The following is an 11,451-nucleotide window of genomic DNA, read 5'->3' on the forward strand; positions in this document are numbered from 1 at the left end:
TGCAGAACACCAAGGCAAGGGTTACTGCCAAACTTTATCCTCTTCTCCCACATTCCACAGCCCCAAATAAACTGACCATATCATAGATAAAAAGCCCCATAAGCCAAATTTCCCACAGAGTTCTTATCTGCAAGATAAGAAACATTGTCAGAAGTATTCGAAATGAGAAATGAAAATCATCAGTTAAAATAAAGAAATCAAATTAAGCCAGAAAAATATAGTTCCAGGAAAAATTATGACACTTTAGTTGCTACAAAAATTCTGACACACAATAGATAACAACGGGGAAGCTCCAAATTTCATTTCTCTCCAAGATTCTGGGGCAAGTGCTTTAGTCTTTTAGGCAATCAATAAACAGATGGTCTCACTAGCATTCAAAACCCATTTGTTCCCCATTTGCTCTCTAAAACAAGGCAATCAGACTAAGGGAATAGTCATTCCAGATTCACATGGCTGTCGTGTGCATGACAATCTGATGTATATTGTTCTTGAAGGGTTTTTCACAGGGAGGGGTTGAAGGGGTAGTGTATTTCTGCTTCTAAACAAAAACATCATGTTTAAAATTGAATTGACCAAATCCCTTATAAAATGCTTCCCATCAGCAGATGGTTACCCCAGAACCTGGGTCAGCAGGGTGAATTAAGGGCAGCAGAAATGCTCTGACTACCACCAAGAAAGCAATGGCTATAGACCATACCAAAATATCTAACTCCAAGGCATGATCTCATAGCTCAGTATGATGGACAGGCGCCATAAAATTTGGGGGCATTGTTAAGAAAGAGAAAATATAAGTTTTGTTCTCTTTCAGTGACAATGATTTATCATATTTTGGCTTTGGATGTTCTTAGGCTCAAGCATTTTCTTTATTGACTCCAGTCTGGAGCCAAGCTCCAGACTGGCAAGAGCTGCAGAGCTTGAGGATGGCGGGAAGGCAGCCCAGGGATCAGAGATCAAGAACAAAGAAGATGGAGGTCTAACCCAGAAGAGAAATAAAGTTTTGAATTCCATCCTAGTCCATTTTTTTTTTTTCATTTTGGGCAATCCAGTTTGCAGAGTTCCTGGGAACTGGTAAAACCTCAAGTTCCTTCTTGCTACAAATCGAGCTAGCAAAAGCTGAACAGTCTTGCTAAGTTAAGCTAAGATTTAAGATTTTATTTTATTTTTTTCTTGGTTAGCATTTTACCTTTGAAATCAACCCTGTGCCAAGCAACATACCCCATTGCAGTCTATCAACAAAATGAGCCCTTTGAATTCACTCTGAAGGGACAGTTCTCCCTTCCAACATTACTTAGTCATCACAAGGTGGCTGTCACTTATTGATGTGAGAATAATAGTCATATGTGTATAAGTGTAGGTGCATCATACATACTCAGGCTGCACGTGCACGTTCCTTCCGAGGAATTTAACATATCTGTTTACTATATTATTAACCTAGGAATGGGCCAACAAACAGATCTTTTCTTATATAGACCATACTTTCATTTCACTATATGCACAGTGATATAAAATCAAAGTCCATTTGTTAATAACAGTTAAATCACTAGAGATAATCATAGTTTCTTAGAATGCTGATTCAAATATATATTTTTAATATATATTTTTAAATAACAAAAATAATGTATAGTAATATGGTTTAAATGGTGGTAATTTTCTTTTTAGTTGAGATATTATACTCAACATGTTAGAATCTTAAAGATAAACAATCTGGCCATGTTCCCCCAGATGTTGTAGCTGTACTACTATAGGACTCCAAGGTGACCTAGGTGATCTCATAAGGTCCCTTTCAAGATCTCTTTGCCTCCTCAAGGTTAATTCTATGCTGATCCTAGAACTTGAATTCAATTTAAATGGGTCTTAGAAAATTGCTGTGTGAGTCCAGGTTTTGTGGGAGCTGTGGTAAGTGTCTCCCAGAAGAAAAACAAAACACAGAATTTGCCACTGGCAAATGCACAATTCTTCTAGTAACAACAAGATTTACGATCTTACACACACATCCAGAGGGAATAATATGGTAAATAAATGAGATTCCCCATACAAATAAAGACAATAAATAGAAAGGTCAAAAGTCCAGAATGGGAAAGAAAGAAAAAAAAAGCATGTATAAGTTGGAAACCTTATAGATCTTTGAAACAGGAAAGACAAGAGAAGTCAGTAACCCCAGGGAAAGCCATAGATGATTTCCTTATCCCCCATCCCCCACCACATGGGGCAGCCTGCTTCCTGCTCTCTCTATACATAATAAGGATGAACTACTTTTTAAAAAATTTAGTAGAGAAGTATAGGGAGGATATTCTGCCGATGGAAATGTAAGGGTTAAGTAGACTTTGAACTGAATTTAAACCATGAGACAAAATTGATGCATCTCCTTTGATTGTTCAAAAGCCAATAGAATCCCCTGATCCATTTCATTCCATTTATTTCTGTCGTGCTGAGCTGAAGGATAGAGAAGACCTTTCTTACTCTAATAAGTGGATAGCCCTGCCTCCCTCGTTGCTGCTGCATCTTTGCTGACCTATATTTCTCGCATATGGATGGATCACCGCAGAGGGTTCGACAGACGCTATAATATCATTATGCAAATGCAGGTTCACTGCCACTCGGGAATCCTATGGACTGATCGCTTCATTATCAGCCTTATCAGAAAATACAAGAGAATTGTGTTCCATACTCAATGAGATGAGAACATAATTTAAATGAAGTAGTTTACTGTCTGGCTACACTATTGGCTGGGGGGAGATGAGGAGAGCTGGTAACAAAAGCCTGGGTATCAACAGGCATCAGCGGCAGAATGACTGCCAGAACTGGCTTCCTGTGCTTTGCCCTCTCCGTTCCCCGAAATAAGGACCTATGTTAAGATGCTATGCAGCATTTAATTTGTTCACCTGCTGTCATATGCCCTTGAAGAGCAGTATCTGCCTGGGAACAGAAGCAGTTTAGCCCTGTGCCTAGAGAGTCAAGTTGTATAGTGAAAAAATCTCTCAAATCTTAGGATCAGGAAATCTGGATTCCACACAATGGGTTTACCCTGTGACCTTGAGCATTTTTCGTGATTCTTTTTAAAAAAAATCACTTGACCTGTTTAGAGCTCTTATCTATAAAATCAGGGAGTTAGTGAAGACTATCTTTAAAGAGCCTGTTAGCACTAACACTCTTTAGTTACTTGGAATCTTAATCTGATATAATTTTTATGCTTTATTCAGGAAAAATAAAATATGGCTATTGAAAAAACGTTCCCACATGTAAATCCCAACTGGCAATTATCACAGGTTTCTATTTAAATGGTGCATCTACAATCATTGATGCATCAGATTATAAAATATAATGTGGCATCATTATTACTAATGAGACTACACATCTAATCCAGAATGCACCCTTATATATCATCTTCCCAGAAAGTTTATACTTGTGTAAGGCCTAGCACTCAATTATCAGCTCTTTTGTCAAATCTGCCTTTGATGACATCATTTCTTCTATTGTAATATAATTGTTTGTTTATAATATAATTATTTGTTTACAGTTATAAACAAACAATCATATTCTATTGGCTTCTTGAAGAAATGGATTTTTTTTTAATCTTAACATTTTCACCATGGTACACCATACCTGGCACATTAGAAGATTCATCAAAAGTTTATTCAACACAAGTTTCAACAAAACTCAGAAGTAACTGAAGGAAAACTTCTATGGAAAGAAGAATGTCCCACCCAAGAGCTGGAAGAAGAGGCCTTGAACCCAAAGGAGAATGTCCCCAGAGAGAAAGTTCCCAGAGACCCTCAGTGCCTGTTGGAAAAGGAATTGATGCATTAACCTCCAGAAGTTGTACCAAAACAATCTCTAGTCAACATCTGAGAGCCTTTTCTCTAACTCCCAGGCACATTGTCTCTGGGATGACTGGAAGCATACTCATAGGGGAGGGCTAGTAGAATGTGGAACAACTCCAACGGGATGATGGCAGAGCCTAAATTTTATACATATGCTTTCTACTTATGAAAGCTCTGCCTATGATGCAGTTCCACTCCTTCAAGTCCCAGGAACAGGTGAGGATTAGTGCATCTTGCCTTCAGATCAAGAGGAAACCCCATCAGAAACTCTGGAAGAAAGATTTTACCCATCTGAGTGGTACATTAATGTAAAATTGCAATTATGGTATTTAACTCTCATGAGCAGTACCAGACTTTTTTTTCAGTATTCTAAAGCAAAAGCCATCTAGATACACAAAATATTGTCATTGAATAAAGTGGACGAATGAATGGATAAGTAATATCTAGTTTAGCTCCTGTGTTATTTAGTTAAGTACCTCATAAGATGGTTGAAGTTGAAAGGACATTTGGATTTATCATATATCACTATTATTTAACAATAACAAAACAAACTAAGAAATAAATGCTGTAAATCTTTTTTTTCTAGATTCCCTAATCAGTGACCACAGTTCTTCTTGCTTCCACTCTATCATTATTATCCCAAACAACTAACTCTGGGATCTGCTCTTTCACATTAACCCGTGGCTTCAAACACTGATGGCCAAGTTCCTAGAGTTGACTGAGATCCTCTTAAAGTCTTTTAGGAAGTCACTCACAAGGGTTCAGGGCAACCTTTCATTATATAAATAATTGTCACATTTGCCAGAGATTCTGATAAAACTCTAACTGCATTCATTCAAAGATGAAAATACTGTGATTCTTGTCTTGTAGATTCTTAGAATTTCATATAACAATTGCAGAATTGATTAATATCCCTTTCTTCTCACCTTCTAATCTCCTGAAATAGTTGGCTGCTTTCTAAGTAAGTAGCCCCTGTGATGGGGCATTATAGTTAAAAAAAATCAAGTGTCCAACTCCCAAGGGGATTTTTTTAGGAAGGTTGCAAAATCTTAATCTACTTTGAAGTTCCAAGGAAATATAAATCGTTGTGGTAGATTTTGCAACTAGGATGGTTAAATTTTGGAAAAGTGTGAGAGATCCATTTCCCCCATTCCCATGGAAGAAGGAGACTGATGGACACAGCCCTTGAAGTTAAGGGGTAAGTTTAACCAGGAACCAGCAATCCCTATCCTCTGGAGGTTTCTGAGAATGTGAGGCTGCTCATGGAAGCTTCTTGTCAGTGGAGCAAAAGGAACTGTGTAGTGGGATAGGATGCAGAAGATGGAGGGGGTTGAATACACATGCACTTGTTCCCTACAGGTCTCCTGAAGTTTTGAGGAAGGGCAGTTCTCATAACCCTAAATGAGATGGATATAAAGATTAGCCAAAGCAGAAGAAGCAAAGGAACTATTTATTCATCTGCTAGAGACACAAGGGAGATACAGCCAGTGCCAATTTCCTCCTTGCTAAGGAGTCAAATAAAACGTAAAACACCAAAAGAAACCATGATCATCACAGTTCTTTTTTCTTTTCTCACAATCAGAGACTATATGTGGCTGTAAAAAGAAGGGGGAAGGGTGATGATAGATGTTAAATGAGAGGCAAGAGGAAGGACTGATTAAAAAAAAGAAGTCGGCTTGAAATTACACATTAGTCATTAATGACCAAATAAGATTACAAGCCGTCAAATTATATTGACTTCACAAGAACATAATAAGTCACCTGATGTAAGTACAGTATGGTTTCAAAGCTAAATGGACTATAGTTAAAATAACAAAACAAGACTATTGTTTGCACATGACTGAATGGTTACAGTTTTTGCCTATTACAGGGAAAATATGCATGAAATATAAGCACACCATATCCATTTGGAGAGTTTTAAGATGCTAAAGGAAACGTCTTGGAAAGAGCAATCAATAAGAATTCAGAGGAAGAGTGGAAGAAAGTGTATGAAAAGGTCAATAGGGAAGTCATTTTTGAGGCAATTCGTAAAGACAAAGTAGGCAACCACCTGCCCTAACAGGTACGGCTTACTTTTTCATTAAGAAGAATACAACAGTTACTAATATGGCATTATGTAAAAAATGTGGATGTGTAACTGATGTGATTCTGCAATCTGTATTTGGGGTAAAAATGGGAGTTCATAACCCACTTGAATCTAATGTTAGAAATATGATATGTCAAGAGCTTTGTAATGTTTTGAACAACCAATAAAAAAAAAGAAGTATATAGTAAGCCAGGCATAGTGGTACACACCTATAATCCCAGCGATTCAGAAGGCTGAGGCAGGAGGATCCCGGGTTCAAAGTCAGCCTCAGCAACTTAGCAAGGCCGTTAGTAACTTAGCAAGACTCTGTCTCTAACTAAAATATAAAAAAGAGCTGGGGATGTTGCTCAGTGGTTAAGTACCCCTGGATTCAATTCCCAATACCAAAATAAACAAAAGTGTATAGTGTATTTTAGAAGACATAATCCCTCTAAACAACTACAGAAGATGAATACAGAAAGGCAGAGCCACTGGCTTCTGAGTGTACTATAACAGCCTAGGGAGGCACTGAATGTGCTCAAATCTTGGGTCCAGAGTCTGTACTGAGTCACCAGAAGCTTCCAAAACTCAAGGCTTATCACACAGAAAACAGTGAATGAATGTTCCTGGCATAATAAGAGCAGCACTTCCAGAGTGCTTGCCAGGTAGCCAGTAGTGCACCAAACCCTTTGAATATACAATTCACACAATCTCATCACTTTATGAGGAAGGCAATGATACCATCCCTATTTGCATATGGAGAAAGTAAGGTAAAGAAAGACCACGTAACTTAAATTAGGACTTTGTAAGAAGAGAGTCTGGATTGGAACTCAGGCTAGATGACTCCAGTATCCACATTCCTAATTAATAACACTCAAATGAATAAACGGATGGATGGAGGGATTTACGATTGGGTTGGTAGATGGGAGAATGGGTAGGTGGGTGAGTGGGTGGATGGGTAAATAGGTGACTTCTTCAGAAAGCACAGTCAGCAGGCTCTGTTCTTTTCTGCCTCTGGGCTTTACTTCTCACTCAGTTTCTGCAATTTATTTAGTTTCTAGTGTTTTGTCTTTAACCAGATCATACAGTAGACTGGACCATTTGTCCCCAACTTTCATCTTTGACAAAGAAGCAATGTCTGGTTAGTGTTTTTGAAAAACACCATGTAATAAAGGGAGAATTTTTTTGGTTAAAATAGAGCCTCCTGGTGATCCTCAAATTGTCACTCTAGGTTTGAAAAAGCTATTGGCAAGCTCATATTTAGTGAAATAAGTTGTGTTTGGTGATCAAAAAGAAAATTTCTCAAACTAAAATGCCAGATTGGGCATATTTCCAGTTATTTCCACTCTAGGTCTGTTGCTGTGAATCCTGAAACTGATTCCTTCCTCTAAGGATGGCTCCAACACTTCACAAAGTGACACTTGAGGGGCTCATCCCATAGTTTCAGAGGAAAAACTGGAGTCTTTCTCATGAATTTTGTAACAAACGCGCACCCCACATCTTATGCACTCTAAATTCCACCTATGAAATACACACCACATCAAGATTCAATATAAGACATTCACAAAAGTCTCTGTAACTGAAACCCTCATGACATGATACTTAGGTTACTACATACAATTTACTGTTTTCTATTCTATTCTTCTATTCCATTCTATTCTATCTTATTCTATTGTATTTTTTTCTGTGTATTTGAAGACATAACTCACAATTTGAAAGACACCCATTTAGAAGGTGTCACTATGCAGAACAGGTCCCACTGCAGTGATTCCCTCCCCATTCTGTGTCATCTCCATCAAGTGCTCCTCTAGGTTTGGCTCCAGCAACAGTCTTTGTTCCAGATCTTTCCATCTCTCCTCTTCTGTAGACTTGCTTTCCCTTGTATTCCCTCACTATAGGATCACAATGCCCTCTATACTATAACGAGATTGCCTGATCAAATAATCCAAGGTAGGGTGCTACCCATGTTATCAATACTTAATTCCATAGGAATATTACATATGAATATAGAAGTACAAATAATTCTAGGTTCTTTTAGGGAGCATTTTATGTTCCAATCATGGGTTTTTTTCCCTTGATGTGAGACCTATAAGCAGGACATCTTACATCTCAGTGTGGAAGTGGCTCTGTTGGATCTTCCACCCTGCCCTACCCATTCCATGCCCCAACTTGAGCAAGTCACCAATCTTTTTTCTAGGTTCCTCCTCTGTGTACCAAGAACACAATAATTTCCTGCCAGGGTTAATATGGAGACTGAATAAACAAAGTACCCGTAAATGTGGCTGGCACCGTGGTAGATACATGGAAGGTATTTTCTGGGTAGCAATTTATTTATTTTTTTCTTGTTCCCATTCCTGCCCTTCCAGTCACGTTTTATTTAATTTCCTTACTTCCCCTTTCCAGTATGTGCACACTTCCTACTCTGCATGTAACTCCCAGGGTCCTTCCCACTAGGGCCTTCTGGTGTCCCCGGGACCTGTGGCAATCCATTCATTTTTGCCACAAATGTGAAAGACATTTTTCTGTACCTTCATTTTCAAGGATTACTCATGTGTTGCCCAGTTATCTTAAAAAAAACATTCTGACAATATAGTCTAGGGTAAAAATGTGAGTGACAATAGCTTACAACCTACCAAGGGTAGTCAATTTTGTTTAAGGAACTACTTGTCTAGGGAAATAACAGGCTGAATGATCCTGTAATGGCAAGATTTTAGGCAGCATCAGGCCAGAGGGGGACTTTAGAGGGGAAAAAAAAAACAGAGGGTTGCCTATAAGTTTCCCATCCAGCCCTGATCTGGACCTGTGCTCAGCTCTTTTGTGGTTTCTGATATTAATGAGCCAACTTCATAGGGGTCAGCTTAGAGGGAGGGATGACAAATTGCTGTCCTCTTCTGATTTCATTTGTTGTCAAGAGTCCTTTGATCCGTGACTGCTTAGCAGAGATTGCATTGCATCAAACACAATTAGAGTTGGACAGCCTGGCAAGCATTGCTGAGGAGCACATCAGGCCAGGCAGCCACTCGCCTTTCAAGACATTGGAGTGCTAGTGATGGCCTCCCCTCCCCCCAGATATCTCCATCAGACAGAGGCAGTGCGACAATGCTCTGAACACAGCAAAGGCCCTGTGATGGGTTCTTCTGATTAACAACGAGGGAAAGAGTGGGGAACATAGTAGGGGTCAGATTTATATTTGGTGATTTATTCCAACGATCCATTTTTAAATATCTATTGGTTAACTACTGTGTTGATCTCACTAGAAGAGAGGAAGAGAAAATAGTGGCTGGAAAAAAGGGAATAAGAACTGCAGTTTTAAACTGTAAGGAGGATAACTAAATTCATTTGTGTAGACCAGCCCGGCAACCCAGAGGAAGATGACTTATTGCAGATGTGATTTTCCCAGCTTTACTACAAACATCTTGGCTATGTGTATATTCTTAGAATTTAAAGTAAAGACTCCAGCTAATAATAAATCAGTTTTATCCACATTTTTAGTCCTAGCTGACTTTTTTCCAAATAGGCAGTAAATTATCTGGGTTCCACAGCTCAAGATTTGAGATTACACACTGGCCTGTAGTAGGCACTTCTGAAATTTTCCATCAATGTGATGGAAGTCCCTATTGGTACGGCTTCTCTCCATAATGACTTCAGCCACCTGCTTCCCTGGAGACTCCCAGATAGATCCATCCCAGTAGACACAGATGCATGCTGCTTAGAAACTAGATAAAGGAGAAGACCAAGTGGAGACAGAGGCAGAGATTATAGAGTAATACAGCTACAAGCCAAAGAACTCCTGGAGCCATGAGAGGCTCAAAAGACAAAGAAGGATTCCCTCTAGAACCTTCAGAAGGAAAGCCACCATGATAATTCCTAGATCTTTAACTTCTGGCCTCTGGAACTATGTAAGGAAAGATATGTGAGGGAGACGCAGCTGGATAATCTTGTCTGAAACATCTTCTGGAGACTGATTTCCAATATGGCTTGGTATGATAGTGCTGCTATTGCTCCCAACAACCCTAGGGCCGAATCCTCTTCTAGACTTGAAAAAAATAAGTTATTTTGCACATGGGATGTCCATCAAAAACTTTTAATATTAAACTTCTACCACCTTGATACATTCTATGAGGACAGAAACAAACGAAGAAACATTATTGGCAAAAATCAAGGTTCAGAAAAAAAATATTATAATAAAACAGGACCTTCTTTGGGGGTTCAAAGTAGGTATTCAATATGAACTAAATATTCCCCTTCTTTTTTTCTGGATCCAAGCTACTCTGATACCCTAGACCTTAGCCCCAGTGCCCCGGAGATAAAAGATACCCAAATACCACTCTCCAATTTGAAAATACAAGTGGAGTGAAGGGGAAACAGAGAACATACTAAATAGATTGAAGAGGACTTCTGGGATGAGCAGAGAAGACACATGCCACCCTACAGAGCAAAGGGAAGTGCCAGTGGTAGCCTACAGGGCCCAGCACCTTTGGCACCTGCTGGAGAGCCTCTTGGAGTCATTGGCTCACAGAAACATGAAAGAAGTATGCCTCAGACACAGTTGCTAGGAGACTAACACTGATCTATTTTTTTCAAGGGAACTTACTGACTTTTCTCTTTTTTTCATGGGACAAATCCAATATAACAAATGACTCATCCTTTACCAGGGTTTACTCCTTTGAGGACGCTGTCCCTTCTAGAGAAGGAACACAGTCCATTGGTCAAGAACGTCTCTCTTAATTATCCATCTTGCACAGAGTGGCTCATTAGCTCTCTGGTTAAGGAAAGTCCCCAAACTCACCTCCTCATCTAGAATGGAGTCTTTGACTGGAGTCTCTCAGAGCCTTCTTTTTCTACATTTGATCTAAGTGTGGGGGCCTTTCTGTGGAGCCCTAAATTTTGAGATACATGTATTCCTACTGCCCCAGGTTCCACTTTCTGTCCTGCAGGTAAATGTAGTATCCTGGAAAGTGGCCACATCTCTTCTTCACACATTCGAGGAGTAGGATCTGAGCCCTGAGGAGACAAACGGTTTGAGTCATTGACAAGCTAAAAGTTGCCACTTCAGTTGGGGTTTAGACCTCCACAAAGATGGTCCTGTCAATGTGCTTTCCATAGGGCTTACTCTTTCAACATTCTTAGTGGTGCACAGATGAGCTCCTTAAACTATTCAATTCTCCATTGTGAGTTTAGGAACTTTGAGGGTCCTTAGTTCTAAGGATGTTACTTGATCTTCATTTGCAAAAAAATAGACTTTCACATTGACTATTTCCTTGGGCAATTTCTCTGATTTGCTTCCAATGCTCCAGAAGGTACAGGTGGTAGGCATGTCCTGCTTACCAGCAAGTCATGATAAGGTTTTTCCACAACTCATTTTGTTACCTGCCTCAGTTATATTAGAAATGATCTCTTCTGTTTCTCCAGCCACATCTGGAAATCCTTTGTCTCTATGGCACATCATTCTTGGTGCTTCTGGAAAGTAAGTTGAAGCATACTAAAGAAGCTAACAGTCTCCACAAACCTGGTGGTTGGGTATCTTCAGGGACCTGTGGACAATAACAAAAGCGGGGGTCACCA

Source organism: Marmota monax, unplaced genomic scaffold, assembly GCF_021218885.2.
Source record: "Marmota monax isolate L192 unplaced genomic scaffold, Marmota_monax_Labrador192_F-V1.1 WCK01_AAM20220418_F8-fsc00031, whole genome shotgun sequence".
Lineage (NCBI taxonomy): Eukaryota > Metazoa > Chordata > Mammalia > Rodentia > Sciuridae > Marmota > Marmota monax.